The sequence below is a fragment of the Dendrobates tinctorius genome, unplaced genomic scaffold (genome assembly GCF_039654945.1).
Source record: "Dendrobates tinctorius isolate UK_male_01 unplaced genomic scaffold, ASM3965494v1 ptg000581l, whole genome shotgun sequence".
Lineage (NCBI taxonomy): Eukaryota > Metazoa > Chordata > Amphibia > Anura > Dendrobatidae > Dendrobates > Dendrobates tinctorius.
The window spans coordinates 178,149-196,749 of NW_027362239.1; the positions used below are offsets into that span (position 1 = coordinate 178,149).

The following is an 18,601-nucleotide window of genomic DNA, read 5'->3' on the forward strand; positions in this document are numbered from 1 at the left end:
CTAACATGCACGTTGTAACATTTCGGAAATTCAAACCTGTTAGTTCAACGATGGGTATAGACTCAACCACTGAGACATACTAAAGTCTCTTATCTGCCTTTTAAAGATCTTAATGTGACTATGGCTGCTCTTCGTATATCTAAACATTCCTAAGCCAACAACCTAAAAATTTTATGCGCATTAAAATTATCCACTGTATTTAAAATGCAGGAATGTTACACTTTTCACAATGACACAACTCACTTTAGTTGCATTTCATAGATATTACAAGGATTGGTAACAACTAAAATTTATGTCTAATTATCATAGTTTACTAAAACCATACTACTAAATCAACAACCTTGATCAGGTACATAAAACTTAATAACCCACATATTTTTAAATGATTGTCAGTGACATGAATATAATAAGCATTTATAATATGTAAGTAATATTAATAATAATATTCGAAAGTTATTAATTAAATTTCACATAATTTGTGCCTATAATACATAGAGTATGAATATCTGTTTGAAGCACTACTTCCTTGCACACTAACCGAAAAAACAATGGAAGCTCAATTACCATAAAAAATGGATTTTTATTTAGTACATGCAACAATGCAAATTTTACATATTTTCATAGTAAAAGACAAATTTTATTTAATAAATGCAACAATGCCAATTAAAAGCGGGTAACACCAATACAAAAAAATTGCTGCACAAATATCCTATGGTATAGATGGATGATGCATTCCCTGCATAAAAGTGTGCCCAGATAAAGTTAAGCTTAATGGAGAATACAAAAAGGGTTATTTTACCAAAAAATGTCCAAAAGACTAGCCTACATGACCAAATCCTAGTGAAATGTTAAATATATATACAAAGGCTTGTACCAAGTATTAGAGAGAAGTCTCTATTAATAGAGCAATGCAAGCATAACAATAATGGAGTGAATAAAATAACTGTGCAAAAAAAGAACCAATTCCAGACAAATAAGTCTACAAAAGGGACAAGTCCATGGTCCTTAAGGTATATATTTAAATTGCTATATTAGCATTGCCCAGGATGAGTGAATAATCAAACCAATCAAGTTTAATTACCATGAGAAAGTACTACAATAAAACACTGGTTATGCAAAAGGTGCCCATCTCCCCTGGATAAAGCCAAGTGCGAAACGCGCGTTGGGGTCATTGCTGCTAACAGGTATAGCTGTCTTTCGAGAGCCCGTAAAAAACAGGGCTCATCCCACTGAACGCCCGCACTCGATTCCCACGGGTAGAACACCACTCAGACAACACAGGGTGCGGGGAACACACATTGGTAAGACTATTGGTTCACCAACAGAAAAAAACAGAGGTGCAATGACTGTGGTCGCAGCGATGAAGGCCACGAGCAGGCATGGGGGTACAGATGCCTGCTTCTGCTGGATCTCCGTCATCACTGAAGACGCAGATCCAGATGACATGCATGGTGTTGCAGAGACCCGTCGGGCCCCTGCACTGCGATACATGCTGCACTGCAACACATGTAGTGGCTGTGAGCTGACGTCAGAGGTGCAGCCACAGGGAGCGGCGCATGACAATGGCGCACACTCCGATGTCAGCTGCCGGGCTGTACGGTGGATACAAAAGACACTGGGCGACATGGGAGCAGAGGAAGGGTGAGAAGAATGTTTTTGTTTTTAATTATGCATTAGGGGCAGAACAGGGACACATACACTAGGATTGGGGACCATGTAAACCAGGATGGGGACATATATACCAGGAAGTGGGCTTATATACCAGGATGGAGACCATGTGGACCATACATACCAGGATGGGGACCATATATATGCCAGGATGGAGACCATTTGGACCATATATACCAGCATTGGGACATATACTGTATACCAGGATGCGGACATATTCACCAGGATGATGGGCATATATAACAGGATGGGGGACATTTTACTACATAATGAAAGGGGCAATTCATAAGTCATTATAGAATTTAGAACACTACAGTGGCCCATACATCTGACCAATGTGTGTCTGTGTGTGGGGGGGGGGGGGCAGGTCCAAATTTGGCACTGGGGCCCATCGGACTCCAGTTACTCTACTGCAAAAACATACATTCTCAGCAAGTACACAAGGTGGTACAAGTGGCAGAATTTCACCTTTCTGCTGTGCCTTCTTGACTTCCAGGAACAACTATCTCTGCCAGCAGCTCCCTGCTTTTGGTGGGCTCCCACTGAGAGGATAATGTATTAGATGTGACTTGCAGTCCCATGTTACTCCATAGATAATACAGTGATACTTTTGTGAGTACTGATAGCAGTGATGGCTCCTCTGGATCACACTGCTTCTGGTTCTGCATGTGCTGCTGTTTTGGGCTGGTGGGAGGAGTAAGGCCGGTTTCACATTTGTGTCTCAGGGCGCAGCGACGGCCTGCGCACGGCCGCCACTAAGCCCCGCCCCCTGCCACACCTCTGCCGGTAGCTCCGCCTACGGGCGCATGACGCTGCATGCGTCCCCTATCTTTATCACTAAGGACGCAGGCCGTGTGCAGTATGCATTTGGCGGCGCCTGCATCCTTTTGACGGTGCGCTGAGCGCAACCAAATTGCAACAGGTTGCGTTTGGCGCTGGTCGGCGCACCGTCAAAAGGAAGCAGGCGCAGCCAAAATGCATACTGCGCACGGCCTGCGTCCTCAGGGATAAAGATAGGGGACGCATGATGCATGCAGCGTCATGCGCCCGTAGGCAGAGCTACCGGCGGAGGCACGGCAGGGGGCGGGGCTTAGCGGCGGCCGTGCGCAGGCCGTTGCTGCGCCCTGAGACGCAAATGTGAAACCGGCCTAAGGCAGAATCAGTGAGAGGTAAGAGCAGACTATATCTATTGCTGATAATGACAGACTGCTACAAACACAGATCTTCATCAATTTTTGCAGTTTTGCACTAGGTCAACTGTAAATCACAAGTTAGTCACATATCATGTGAACATTCTCACCTTGCACATCAAAAATCATAGATCTTAAACTTTGTGATGCTGCAATTGGCAATTTTCCGTGTGGGCAATTTTCAGGGAACCCATTATACTATGGGAAGTCAATTGTACTACATGGATGACTGGCGGTGTATTATACTATATGGAGGACTGAGCAGTGTATTTTAATATATGGAGGAGTGTATTATATTATATGGAGGACTGAGGGGAGGGCTATGAGGAGTATATTATACTATATGGAGGACTATGGGGAGTGTATTATAATATATGGAGGACTATGGGGCACATTATATTATATGGAGCACTATGGGGTGTAAACTTTAGATGTGCTGCTGATAACATGATACTGTATGGGGACAGATTGATCCATTAGTGATTGTTCTGTCCCCATCATTCTTTCTCAGACGGTGGAAAGAGGCAGGGAAACAAGCGTTGAACGACTTCAGTATTGTCGATCGCACTCATTTAGCGTCCTGAACTCAGCGCATGTAACTACAATCGAAATGCTTCTGTGTGTTGTGCAATACGCTAGCATTTGGGGCCCCATTTTTGCCTCCTATATAAGATACACACACCACACTCTTATATGGCCTAATATGTCATATGAGGCCTGTATATCGACCGTACAGACCGCATTATCATCCTCCTGTATGCCGTACATAGGCAGAGAGTGCAGTCTGTACAGTATCTAAGAGGGCGACAGTCTGTATGTCATATGCGAGGCCAATATGCCGTACATACCACAATAGCGGCATCCTATATACTGTACATACCACACTCAACCTCTTGTAGAAAGTATCTGTTACAGGAGGCTGAGAGTGCGGTCTGTACGATATATAGGAGGCTGAGAGTGCGGTCTGTACGATATAGGAGGCTGAGAGTGCGGTCTGTATGATATATAGGAGGCTGAGAGTGCTGTCTGTATGATATATAGAAGGCTGAGAGTGCAGTCTGTACGATATATAGGAGGCTGAGAGTGCGGTCTGTACGATATATAGGAGGCTGAGAGTGCGGTCTGTACGATATATAGGAGGCTTAGAGTGCGGTCTGTACGATATATAGGAGGCTGAGAGTGCGGTCTGTATGATATATAGGAGGCTGAGAGTGCGGTCTGTATGATATATAGGAGGCTGAGAGTGCGGTCTGTACGATATATAGGAGGCTGAGAGTGCGGTCTGTATGATATATAGGAGGCTGAGAGTGCGGTCTGTATGATATATAGGAGGCTGAGAGTGCGGTCTGTACGATATATAGGAGGCTTAGAGTGCGGTCTGTACGATATATAGGAGGCTGAGAGTGCGGTCTGTACGATATATAGGAGGCTGAGAGTGCGGTCTGTATGATATATAGGAGGCTGAGAGTGCGGTCTGTACGATATATAGGAGGCTTAGAGTGCGGTCTGTACGATATATAGGAGGCTGAGAGTGCGGTCTGTACGATATATAGGAGGCTGAGAGTGCGGTCTGTACGATATATAGGAGGCTGAGAGTGCGGTCTACACGATATATAGGAGGCTGAGAGTGCGGTCTGTACGATATATAGGAGGCTGAGAGTGCAGTCTGTACGATATACAGGAGGCTGAGAGTGCGGTCTGTACGATATATAGGAGGCTGAGAGTGCGGTCTGTACGATATATAGGAGGCTGAGAGTGCGGTCTGTATGATATATAGGATGCTGAGAGTGCGGTCTGTACGATATATAGGAGGCTGAGAGTGCGGTCTGTACGATATATAGGAGGCTGAGAGTGCGGTCTACACGATATATAGGAGGCTGAGAGTGCGGTCTGTACGATATATAGGAGGCTGAGAGTGCGGTCTGTACGATATATAGGAGGCTGAGAGTGCGGTCTGTACGATATACAGGAGGCTGAGAGTGCGGTCTGTATGATATATAGGAGGCTGAGAGTGCGGTCTGTACGATATATAGGAGGCTGAGAGTGCGGTCTGTACGATATATAGGAGGCTGAGAGTGCAGTCTGTACGATATACAGGAGGCTGAGAGTGCGGTCTGTACGATATATAGGAGGCTGAGAGTGCGGTCTGTACGATATATAGGAGGCTGAGAGTGCGGTCTGTATGATATATAGGATGCTGAGAGTGCGGTCTGTACGATATATAGGAGGCTGAGAGTGCGGTCTGTACGATATATAGGAGGCTGAGAGTGCGGTCTGTACGATATATAGGAGGCTGAGAGTGCGGTCTGTACGATATATAGGAGGCTGAGAGTGCGGTCTGTATGATATATAGGAGGCTGAGAGTGCGGTCTGTATGATATATAGGAGGCTGAGAGTGCGGTCTGTACGATATATAGGAGGCTGAGAGTGCGGTCTCTACGATATATAGGAGGCTGAGAGTGCAGTCTGTACGATATATAGGAGGCTGAGAGTGCGGTCTGTATGATATATAGGAGGCTGAGAGTGCAGTCTGTACGATATATAGGAGGCTGAGAGTGCGGTCTGTACGATATATAGGAGGCTGAGAGTGCGGTCTGTACGATATATAGGAGGCTGAGAGTGCGGTCTGTATGATATATAGGAGGCTGAGAGTGCTGTCTGTACGATATATAGGAGGCTGAGAGTGCGGTCTGTGCGATATATAGGAGGCTGAGAGTGCGGTCTGTACGATATATGGGAGGCTGAGAGAGCGGTCTACACGATATACATGTTGCTCTGAGGTCTAATCTTCTGCTGCCTGACCCTTTAGACCGTGTTCTGACTCTCCGTCTGTCTTGTCCTTTGATCCGCTATCTTTTGTTATTGACCCTGGACTGTGACCTGACTTACACCTTTGTCTTTTTCAGTATTGACCCCGGAATGTCTGACTCTTCTGCCTCACGGCCTGTCTATGAGTAGTGACTAGCGTCACAGACATCAATCGGACTCGCGGATGTGACATATACAGGCTTGGCCCATAGGGGAATCCCACGGAGGTCCCCTGTGCAGACACGGGCCCCCAACCTCCCTACATGGGTAATTCTTGGCATAATTTACATGATTTACTCCGTAGAGAAAAAAAACAGCATCTCATCATTCATTAACCAAACTACCTAGTTTATTATTATATAGAGATATAGGTACATTTTTGAATGACGGTAGTGTATTTTTTGTATGCAGATGAAAATGGGCCCCCACAGCCATTGTTACTGGTCGGAAGTTGGCACCTCAGTCCGACACTGCATACGTATGTACAGATGGCAAACGCTGCATTATACCCTATGAGGGGACTGCATTATACTCTATGAGTAGGCAGCATTTTACTCTGAGGGGGCTACATTATATTATATAAGGGGACTGCATTATATCCTATTAGTGGGCTGCATTATACCCTGAGGGGGGCTATATTATACCCTATGAGAGGGCTGCATTATTCCCTATGAGGAGTCTACATTATATTCTATGGGAGGGTGCATTATGCTGTATTGAGAGGGCTACATTATACCCTATGAGGGGGTTGCATTATACCCTAAGAGGGGGCTGCATTATATTCTACGGGGGGCTGCATTATGTCCTATGAGGGGGCTACATTATATTCTACAGGAGGGCTGCATTATACCCTATGATGGGGCTGCATGATATTCTGTGAGGGGGGGCTACATTATATTCTATGAGCTGGCTGCATTATACTATACTAGCTGAAGAGCCCGGCGCTGCCAGGGCATAGTATCTAACTGTGGTTAGTTATAGCAAATTATAATTATCCTCCATCCCATAGTCGAGTGCCTATATATCCATCACACATCCTTCATCTCATAGTCCCATGCCCATATACCCATCATACATATCCGCCATCCCATAGTCACGTGTCCATATACCCGTCATGCATATCCTCCATCCCATAGTCCTGTGCCCATATACCCATCATGCACATCCTCCATCTCATAGTCCCGTGCCCATATACCCGTTATAACGTCCGTCTGCAAGTCTGGGCTGCAGAAAGACAGCACCCCGATACAGGGATCTGGATTTACAGCAGAGCCCAGGAGTCGAGAGTCCAGGCCAAGGTCACAAAACAGGAGAATAGCAGAAGTACCGAATCAGCAGGCAGAAGAGAGGTCAGGGATCCAAGCCAAGGTCAGCGTCAGTAGTCGGGAGAAAGGTAACGGTACAAAAACGGTAGGCAATAGAATAGTCAGAAATCCAGGCTGAGGTAAGAGTAAACTATAGTAAATCACAAAGTAGCACGCAGGGGAACCAAGAATATATCCGGCGGCTTGCAAGCCCAGTCCCAAGGTATTTGAGGGATCAGGTCATCCCTCACAGGCTCCCGGGCTGATGTCATCAGAACCGTCCCAGGACCAGACCTGATGATGATGCACCAACCCCTTCATGACTGACAGAGGAGCAGAGTCTGCGTCCACTAGACGCCTGCGCAGAAGCCCTTTCACTGTTGCCGCCATGACTCGGGCGCGAGCCTCGGCGCCTCCCAGTGGCCGAGGCAGGAACAGCAGGCCCCGAGTTTGACGGCGATGTGTCAGTCCGGCGCCTCCTGGTGGCCGAGGCCTGGACAGCAGGCCCGAGGGTGGCGTGACAGTCCATCGCCTCCTAGTGGCTGAGGGCGGGTCAGCAGGCCCCGAATCTGAAGGCGACGTGACAGTACCCCCCTCAAAACCCGGTTTGTCAGGGTGAAGAAGATGAATTCTCCTAATTAATGCCTTGGCATGGACGTTCCCCGCAGGGACCCAGGACCTTTCCTCCGGGCCGTAGCCCTTCCAGTCTACAAGATACTGTACTGAGCCCCTCACAAGATGGGAGTCAAGGACACCCTGGACTTCATACTCCAAGGTTCCCCCGACCGAAACAGGAGGAGGAAGATGGGACTGGACAGGGTGAACTGGGGAGCGATACAGCTTGAGGAGAGACTTGTGGAACACGTTAGGCAATTTGAATGACTGCGGAAGTTTTAAACGGATGGCTACCGGGTTAACCACCTCTATAATTTCGTATGGGCCGATAAACCTGGGACCGAGTTTGGCAGACGGTACTTTAAGCTTGATGTTCTTAGTAGAGAGCCAAACCTTGTCTCCAACTCCCAGGTGTGGCCCCTTAGATCGTCGTCTGTTTGCAGCCGAAGCCTGTCTAACCTGAGCCCCTTTCAAACTCAAATTTACCTCTGACCAAATTGTTTTCAGACGATGTATATTTTTCTCTACCCCGGGGAACTCCACCATCCTGGCCGAGAATGACCCAAAGCACGGATGCAGTCCATGGTTACAGAAAAAGGGGGTAGTCTTAATGGAGTCTTGGTATCGATTATTGAGAGCAAACTCAGCCAATGGCAGATGTTCCACTCAATCGGACTGATGTCCTAACACATAACAGCGGAGGTATTGCTCCAGAGCCTGGTTAGTACGTTCAGTTTGACCATTGGTTTCGGGGTGGTAGGCCGAGGAGAAGGATAACTCCACACCAATGCGTTTACAGAACGCCCTCCACAATTTTGAGACGAACTGGGTACCCCTGTCGGACACAATATTTGCCAGAACACCGTGAAGACGTACAATATGCTGAATGAACAATCTATTGAAAGTTTCGGAGTTAGGTAACCCAGACAGGGGAACAAAATGACACTGTTTGCTGAACCTGTCTACCACCACCCAGATACACGTTTCCCCATCTGAGGGTGGCAGGTCTGTAATGAAGTCCATGGAGATGTGGGTCCATGGACTCTCAGGGGTGGGCAAGGACTGAAGCCAGCCGGCAGGGCGATTATGGGGGGACTTGGCGCGGGCACAGACTTCACACACTGAAACATATTCCTTACAGTCCTTGACCACCAAAAGTTCCTAGTTACCAGCCTGGTGGTATTATTGAGACCAGGATGGCCTACCAGAACAGAGTCATGTGATTCTTTAAGAACTTGCAGATGAAAGGTAGCCGGAACGAACAATTTTTTGGGGGGTGTAGTGTCAGGAGCTTGTTCTGGAGACCTACGGATCTCCTCCAGAAGGTCCAAGGACACTGCCGACACAACGATCCCATTGGCCAATATCGGAACTGGTTCACAGTTCTCGGTCTGTGTGGGACAAAAACTGCGAGAGAGGGCATCGGCCCTCACATTTTTAGTACCAGGGCGAAAGGTGATTAAAAAAAAAAAATCAAACCTAGAAAAAAAAACAAGGCCCACCTGGCCTGCCTGGGATTTAGTCTTTTAGCTGACTCCAGGTAGGTTAGGTTTTTGTGGTCTGTAATGACAGTGACCTTGTGTTTGGCACCTTCGAGGAAGTGGCGCCATTCCTCGAAGGCCCATTTAATTGCCAATAATTCCCGATACCATAGTTTTTCTCCGTGGCAGAGAATTTGCGGGGAAGAAAAAAAAGCACACGGGCGAAGCTGAGTGAGGGATGCAGTGCCTTGCGATAGCACTGCTCCCACTCCGACTTCGGAGGCATCCACTTCTACAATAAATGGGCGGTCTAAGTCAGGTTGAACCAAAACCGGGTTGGCCACAAAGCACTCCTTTAGTGTAGAAAATGGCTGAATTGCCTCAGGATTCCAATTGGCCACGTCCGCCCCTTTCCGGGTAAGATCCGTGAGTGGCTTGGCAATCTCTGAGAAACCCCTGATAAACTTGCGGTAGTAATTAGCAAATCCCAAAAATCGCTGCAGCGCTTTCAGCAATTTGGGTTGCACCCAAGCCTTAATAGGTTGGATCTTGGCAGGATCCATGCGGAACCCTCTGCCTGAGACCATGTACCCTAAAAACTGTACCTCTTCAGCCAAAAAAAAAAAAAAACAAACACATTTCTCCAGTTTAGCAAACAGTTTTCTCGCAGTCTCTGCAGTACCGAACGGACGTATTGAGCGTGTGTCACAGGGTTAGCAGAGTAAATCAAGATGTCATCCAAATACACAACGACATACCCCACAAATGTCTCTGAAAATATCATTGACAAAGTGCTGAAACACTGCAGGTGCGTTACTGAGTCCGAACGGCGTTACAAGGTACTCAAAGTGACCAAGAGGTGTATTAAATGCTGTTTTCCACTCATCCCTGTCCCTTATGCGGACTAGATTGTATGCCCCCCGGAGGTCAAATTTAGTAAACCAACGGGCTCCCATTAGCTGATTAAAAAGATCAGGGATGAGTGGAAGCGGATACTGGTTCTTTATAGTGATTGCATTTATTTCCCTGTAGTCAATGCAGGGTCTGAGACCACCATCTTTCTTCTCTACAAAGAAAAATCCAGCCCCAACTGGCGAAATAGATGGTCTAATAAACCCTTTTTTTAAGCTGTCTGTTACATAGTCGTTGATGGCCTGACGCTCTGGACCAGAGAGATTGAATATTCTCCCTTTTGGAAGACGGGCATTCGGAATCAGATCTATAGGACAATCATACTCTCTGTGGGGGGGTAGCTTCTCAGACTAACAGAAAAGACATCTTCATAGCCCCTGAGCGCAAACGGTATGAAGGGGGTTTTAAGTTTAACTTGATTTACTGCTACTGATATGCATTTATCCTGACACTGCGAACTCCAGCGCACCACATCTCCCAGGTGCCAGTCGATGACAGGATTGTGCTGGCGTAACCAAGGCATTCCCAAAATAACTGCAGAGGATAAATTATCCATCACAAAAAAGATATAAGCTCGGTATTGTATGCTCCTACAGACATAGCAATCTTGGTAGTAACAAATTTAACCCCCTCCTGAATAATGGACATGCCATTAATAGCCGTGGTTTTAATTGGGACATTAAGTTTTAGTAATGGAACACCAAGATTTTTAGCAGCCAAAGAGTCTATAAAATTCCCTTCAGACCCACTATCCACATAGGCCTTTAAACACAGAGATTTCTGACCAAAATACAGAGAAACAGGTAATAAAATTTTAGCCGCATCTGCGGGCAGTACCTGAGCCTCTGGGCAACCATAGCAGGAGCTGCCCAGAGGCTGATGTTACTGGGATATGGATCTCTGACGTTCAGGCTGAGTTCACACGTGGCGTTTTTTTCGCGTTTCCGCGGCGGTTTTAACTGCGCGATTTTGCCGCGAAAACGCGAAAAATAAGCATCCCATGCATTCCTATGGGATTCCGCAATGCTGTGCTAATGCTGCGGTTTTTACCGCGGCGGAATCGCTTCGCGGTAAAAACCGCAGCATGCTCATTAATTTGCGGAATAGCGGCGATCCCGCACCCATAGGAATGCATTGTTCCACTTACTTCCCGCATGTGGCTGTGCACACCATGCGGAAAGTAAGCAGAACAATTGCGGATGATACCCACGGTCCGGAGGAGAGGAGACTTTGGGTACCATATCCCTGTAAAAAATAGAATTTAAAAATAAAAAATATTGTATTCTCACCCTCCGACGTCCTGCGCAGCCTTCCCGCTTCTCTTCACGCTCTCGTTCCCAGTAATCCTTTGCGAAAATGCCCGCGATGGCATCCGTTCTCGCGGGATCGCGAAGTCTCGCGGTCATTCGCGCGACGTCATCGCAAATTACCGCGAGACGTCGCGATCCCGCGAGAACTGACGTCATAGCGGGCATTTTCGCAAAGGATTACTGGGAACGCCTGTGCGGGACTTCGGAAGGTAAGAATAACACCGTTTTTTATTTTATTTTACATTCTATCTTTTACTACTGATGCTGCATAGGCGGCCTCAGTAGTAAAAAGTTGGTCACACTTGTCAAACACTATGTTTGACGAGTGTGGCCAACCTGTCAATCAGTTCTCCAAGCGATGCTACAGATCGCTTGGAAAACGCTAGCATTTTGCAAGCCAAATACGCTTGCAAAATGCTAGTTTTTCCGCGGGAATTTAAAATGCAATTTTCCCGCGGACTGGAATTCCGGAATTCTCGCGGTAATTTCCGCGAGAGTTCCGGTACGTGTGCACATAGCCTCAGCGTTGTCCCTGGAGTCTCTTGACTGCAGCATGCTTGAGCAGGAAGGTGAAAATGAACTTCCAGGCTGTGCACTGAGGCTAGTAACAGGTGTTTTAGGCTAAATCAACTCAGGCAGAAGAAGAGGAAAAAAAAAAAGTTCAGGGAAACTGCTTTTATATATGTTGGGTATATATACAAAAAGCAGTTTTATTTTGGCCAGATATAATATAACGTCCATCTGCAAGTCTGGGCTGCAGAAAGACAGCACCCCGATACCCTTTACCCCTATACAGGGATCTGGATTTACAGCAGAGCCCAGGAGGCGCTGTCAAAATAAGGGCAGTGCGCCAGAGCAGAACGGTCGCCAATACAAAAGCAGGAAGTAGCCAAAAACGTGGTCAGTACCAGGCAAGCAGTGGAGGTACAGAAACGGCAGGCAGAGGCAGATTCGAGAGTCCAGGCCAAGGTCACAAAACAGGAGAATAGCAGAAGTACCGAATCAGCAGGCAGAAGAGAGGTCAGGGATCCAAGCCAAGGTCAGAGTCAGTAGTCGGGAGAACGGTAACGGTACAAAAACGGTAGGCAATAGAATAGTCAGAAATCCAGACTGAGGTCAGAGTAAACTATAGTAAATCACAAAGTAGCACGCAGGGGAACCAAGAATATATCCAGCAGCTTGCAAGCCCAGTCCCAAGGTATTTGAGGGATCAGGTCATCCCTCACAAGCTCCCGGGCTGATGTCATCAGGACCGCCCCCAGGACCAGACCTGATGATGATGCACCAACCCCTTCATGACTGACAGAGGAGCGGAGTCTGCGTTCACTAGACGCCTGCGCAGAAGCCCTTTCACTGTTGCCGCCATTACTCGGGTGCGAGCCACGGCGCCTCCCAGTGGACGAGGCAGAAACAGCAGGCCCCGAGTTCGACGGCGATGTGTCAGTCTGGCGCCTCCTGGTGGCCGACGCCTGGACAGCAGGCCCCGAGCCCGAGGGCGGCGTGACAGTCCGTCGCCTCCTAGTGGCTGATGGCGGAACAGCAGGCCCCGAGTCTGACGGCGACGTGACACCCGTCATACATATCCTCCATCCCATAGTCCAGTGCCCATATACCCATCACACATCCTCCATCCCATAGTCAACCATTATGACATCATAGTGAGCGGCGGGGCTTGCAACCTATGATGACATCAGCGTCGCCATGGCAACCATTGTGACATCATAATGAGGGGTGGGGCTTGATACACACACTCTTTTTCCCCCATTATGCAGATGGGGCAAAATTGTTTGGTGAATTGGAATGCGCGGGGTTAAAATTTCACCTCACAACATAGCTTAGGACGCTCTCGGGGTCCAGATGTGTGACTGTGCCATACATACACACACTTGAGCTTTATATATTAGATAAGGTCTTCATATTCTAAGAGGGGGCTACATTATATTCTATGATGGGGCTGCATTATATTCTATGAGCTGGCTGCATTATACTATATAAGGGCTTCATAATATTCTAAGAGGGGGCTACTGTGGCGCCCCTGAGGCTCAGTCGCTACAGAGGTACTGTACCTTCTCCTAAGGTGTAGTGACCCACCAACTAGGTAAGTTGGGAACTCCTTTCCACACTCCAACACTCGCATGCCACACAACTGAGTAGTTCTGCACAACCACATTGAGCTGTCTCTCTCCTCCTAGACATTAGGAGTGCCTTGGTGGTTCCCTGCATGGAACACTGGATGTGCTGGGAGGTGGGTGGAGTTGAGATCCATATAAAAGGTTTGGAAGGTTTAAAATTACAGTGCAGTCTGAAGGTTCAGTCTGGCGGGAGGTCAGGCGAGAGAAGGACTGTCAGTCAGGAGAGTCTGAGGACGGGTCCGGGAAGAAGGAGATCCCTAGAAGAGGGAGAGAAGGAGTGCTTCAGCTGCCTCAGTGATCTGAGCCAGCTTGCACGGGAAAGGAACAAGAAGGAGAAAAACGTAGAACTGCAACCTAAGCTTCCATAAGAGAGAGAAAGAACAATGTGGAACGAAGGAGTAGGAGAACAGAGAGGAGTTGTGGGTTGGAAGAGGAACCCTGCCTATAGGTTCTCAGCGCAAGGCCGGGGCCCGGTCCCCGAGGTTGTATGGGCACTTATGGTTCTGCAGCAGACACCGGTGGAGTAGTTGGCTGTAAATGCACTACTCCCATCTAAGACTTGGGGCACAACAGCAACTGAATAGAGAGCCAGGACTCCAGAGAAGGGAGTTCCCGAGAGAGGCTACAGCTGTCTGCCATACAAGTAGAGTTGTTAGGAACATATGACAGGAGGAACTCCAGAGTACCACGGTACTGGAGCTCTTCACACCTTAAGGTGCAATAGAGGAGTCGTTCAGGAGAGGTACATGTTGGCGGAGTGTTGGAGAGGAGAATCCTGACTTGCCCAGGAGGCCGATTGAGTCTCTGCCCCGGAGGACACGGCCCGGAGGCAGGCCCCAGTATGTGCCACGGACTGTGAGTAAAGCTTTGGAACTGCAAGCCCTGGTGTCTTCCATTCATTTGTGCGCTAACACCGTCAGCACCGCTACATCTGGGTACCAACATTCCTCACACCGCCTGTGCCTATTCTCATCTATTGCCATTACACTGCCCTGGGGTTACAGCTTCACCTGTTGGGAGCTACACCATCTATGCTGCAACACACCATCAGCCCCCGAGGATCTGCACGCAGCGCTGGCTTAACATCTTGCTTGCCAAACACCACAGGTGTACCGAGTACCCCACAGCCCTGGGAGGGCGACCCACTACATTATATTCTATGAGGAGGCTACATTATATTCCATGAGATGGGCTACCCCAACCCCTGCTATATCATTAAGACGTTTACTACCTTATATTATTATTTACACCACAAATTGTGGTCTTGTATTTATTTTTATGTATCTACATAGTGGGCACCTAGTGGGCCCAAGGAGTTCTAGTCTGACGTTGCGCTCATGCATCTTCCCCATGCTGTTCTCATTCCTTTTGAGCACTTTTTCCATCTATTTCAGCAATTTTAATGCCCCCCAAGACCTGCTGGGAAGGTCCGCCAGAAAAATGCTAGAGTTTCCTTTTGACTTCAGTTATACTCGTTACTAGAGACGAACACTCGAGCATTATGGAAAGCTTCTTACGAGTAAGAGCAGCCAATAATTTCAGGGCTCGCTCATCACTAATTATATGATAAAATGAATGGTGTTGCTGAAAACTACTATACAAGGCATCAGCATACTGAGATTTCTTGGACTTGTAAGTTGCGTTCTTTGTGCAGTGAAAAAACAGTGTAAAAAATAAACCAAATACTCATTGTGGGAACTTAAAGTGAAGTCTGCAATGATTACGTTTCTGCAATGATTAAGGATGATTTGGCTGCTGTGGTAGATCGTCTCACTCGGCTGCACGTAGAGGTGGACACAGGAACGCTGTTTCTTAAATCTTCAACTATTTTATTGAAGGTACTGCATAAACCAGTGCAGCGTTAGCAAAACAAACAGCTTTTCTGGCCTAACGGGAAACCAAAAACATAACGTATGGCACAGTCTGTGTTGCTGAGGGGATCTGCCCGCTCAGGAATAAATAACAAAAAAAATTCAGCTTTCCTTATCGTGAAAGCACAGCTTGGGGCTTGCACCTCCAGGTACGCTCAACACTGAGCAGAATGCTGTGTATTTATCCTCTGGACTCCACACACTTTACAGATGGTCACTCACCCTGGCCCTAAACATGGCTGATTAACCCCTCTCAGCACTTTGGGTGCTGGAGCGTTTATTTAGGTTCATGTCACTGAAGCTAACGACCGCAGTGATACATATCTCCCCTCCAGGACTTTGCCAGTGACTTTGTCACACCATTTTAAACATGTTGTTTTGTTTTCATATCTTCGAGGATTTAAGACTGCACAAACAGGTCATCAGCCAATATCTATATATGTGCAGATATTAAGTGCTGCTGAGTGCAGTGGGCAAAACTTAGATTAGTGAGATGACTTAAAAGTTCTGCCGAAAAAGATCTGTTTTTAGTGCACACTCAAATCCATAGACAGTGGGAATGAACCCGACTGTCTGGAGTAGTGCACTCCTGAGAGCTGGTGCAGCACAGAAAAAGTCATGGACGTGTGAGTGGGAGGTCCTGATTATGGAGGATGCTAGTGTAATACCACGGTCGCCGGGGGGTAGCCTCATCAGCCGCTCCAGTACTCACTGTGCTGGAGGCTGCTTCATCCCAGGTACAATGCTCCCTCCTAGGGACCAAAAGATTGGAGGCAGAGGCCGGGATAAACTTTAACAGCTCAACTTTATTTTCTTCAGGGCACAGGACATCCCAAACGCCATCAGGACTCTTTCTTTATGTGATACCAACAGTACATCTTCCTCTACAGCAGCACATCACTTCTTCAGACTCACTTGGGTGGACCACACAATGAACAAGGAACACGGTGAATGCGGCTCTTCGTCTTCTCTCCTGGCAACCGACTACAGACCACGAAGGTAACCGTCTACTACATTGTGTTTCACCCCTTTACAGCACTGGTGATTCTATCCGTGCAGCTCCCAGACTCCGGCTGTCGTCTCCACAGGGACTCCTCTATTGTTCTCCCTGGCTCAAGAGCTCCCAGACACAAGCTGACTTCTTCCACAGACTGGCTTCAATTCACATCAGCTTCCAGCCCCTAGCTGACGGCTCCAGTGGCTCTCCCCACTGGCTGCTGCTGTAGGCACAATTCTCCACTTCTCTGCTCTGGTATTCTGCCTCCACTTTAGTACCAGAGGCTACCCCTGGCTACACTGGCTCCAAGCAGGAAATCTGTCTCCTCAAGTACCAGCTAACTATTCCTCTCATCTTAACCCACTAGTGTCCTCCAGAGTTGCCCCAACCTAAGTGTGCTCAGTGCCCCCATCTAGTGTCCCTATACCCAAACTACACCTCTCTCTACATATCTAACTAATGTCATGTGGCCGCAAACACATATGTACATATCACATATACTGCACACAAACACGTCAAGGATAACAAGATAAAACAATGACGTCAATATTTACAGGGCTAGTCCCTGTCACCTTCTTACACTAGTCTTAGCTCAATGGACTGTAGACATGGTAGTAGACTGACAAATGAGAGGAGTTGTAGCACAGTGCAGCACTGTGGAGAGCATTGTGGGAGAGTGCAATGACTGGTACTGAGTGGAGACATCGGTGTAGCTGCTGGACAGAAATATGAGCCTGACTGCTGCATTCAGGATAATGACAAATGCATTTAGTGACAAGAAGAGCAATTAGTGACTTACAGTTAGTTGTGACTTCAAGATGAAATGGAATCCGAGCAACAGTAACGGCTTTTAGTTATTTTTATTAATAACGAGTGACTGCGCGCCATTCGGGCGCGCGCTGGGATTACGAACCACACAATGGGGTGTAACCACGCATCAGACTGACCGAACATTGGGGTGTAACCATGCATCAGACTGGCGTATGTGCAGTCTAACAGCAAACATAAATACCTGGTGTACCTCTCCTGCCACTCCTACTTTGTGTATGAAAAAGCTCTGACGTTAATACTGTTCAGGTAGAGCTATTCAATGGCGCTATCCATGAAGAAAGTGCACGGGTAGAGCTATCCCATAGCGCTATTCCTAAAGGAAAGGAGCTGGTAGAGCTATCCGATAGCGCTATCCCTCACTGTTCCTGAGCGTAAGCTATTTCACATGGTTGAGCGCACTTGGGATCTGCCCCCAAGGCCCTGCCCATGCCCAATGTTTGGTCCGTAGACCGCGGCTAGGAGTTAGTCCCGCTTTTGTGTACAAAATTTTTGGTCTTTTACAATTATTAAAAATCTTAATAAAAGACTTGTTTGTACACACAGTTGTACAGATCTGCTGTACTTCAGGGTGCTAGATGTGGAGGTTTACTGTGTTTCAGGGCAGCAGCAACAACCTGCAAATACTTGAGCAGCCCTGGCTAATCCACGCCGGCAGGATGATAAGATCCGGCGGAGGCGGGAACCTATGAGAAGAGAAGTAAATATAATGTAAGTGACAGGACTCCATATAACATATTACTGTGCGGTCAATGTGGCCGGACGTCAGAGGAATCTTATCACACAGAGGTCAGAGATCATCGTCAGCCATCATACATGTGACAATTCCATCAATGACAGATGTCATCTTACCCACATGAATTATTCTCACTGACTGACACCACACAACATAGAGCTGATTCTCACACTTACGTCGTCTCTTTCCCTTCTTTTCTTCATTTTTTGAGTTTTGTTGCTCCATACTCAGATCTTTTTCCTCCTGAGCTGGAAATTCTGGTCAGAAAGTAAAAACAACTCAGTAACAATATATTCTTATAGGATTTGCTTTGTATCTATACTGTAAGTAAAGGGACTCGATGTTACATGATACTATTGTGCGGTCACAGTGGCCCGACATCAGCGGAATCTTATACAGAGGTCAGGGATCATTGTCAGCCATCATACATGTCCCATCACTGACAGATAACATCTGCTCCTCATGAATTATTCTCACTGCCTGACATCATATAACATGGAGCTGGTTATCACACTTACCTTGTCTCTTTTCAGAATTTTCTTCATTTTTTGAGTTGTCTTGGTCTATACTCAAATATATCGAAGAATTACTTTCCTCGTCAGCAGGAATATCTGATCAGAAAGTAAGAAAAACCTCTTAATAATAATATATTCTTATAGGATCTGCTTTGTATCTATACTGTAAGTAAAGTGACGACTTATTACATGCTACGACTGTGCGGTCACAGTGGCCGGACGGCAGAGGAATCT

The 18,601-nt window shown here is 47.2% G+C and overlaps 1 long non-coding RNA gene across 2 annotated transcripts; it reads left to right on the top strand.

Annotated features, from left to right (window-relative positions):
• Positions 1 to 1,577: 1,577 nt before the first annotated feature.
• On the top strand, positions 1,578 to 18,541 carry LOC141078575 (uncharacterized). Of its 2 annotated transcripts, none has more exons than XR_012227968.1 (4): positions 1,578 to 1,641; positions 16,111 to 16,290; positions 17,719 to 17,827; positions 18,386 to 18,541. It is a non-coding gene; the product is annotated as an uncharacterized lncRNA (long non-coding RNA). The 2 variants fall into 2 exon arrangements; XR_012227969.1 differs by lacking the exon at positions 1,578 to 1,641 and adding an exon at positions 5,811 to 5,933.
• Positions 18,542 to 18,601: the final 60 nt, after the last annotated feature.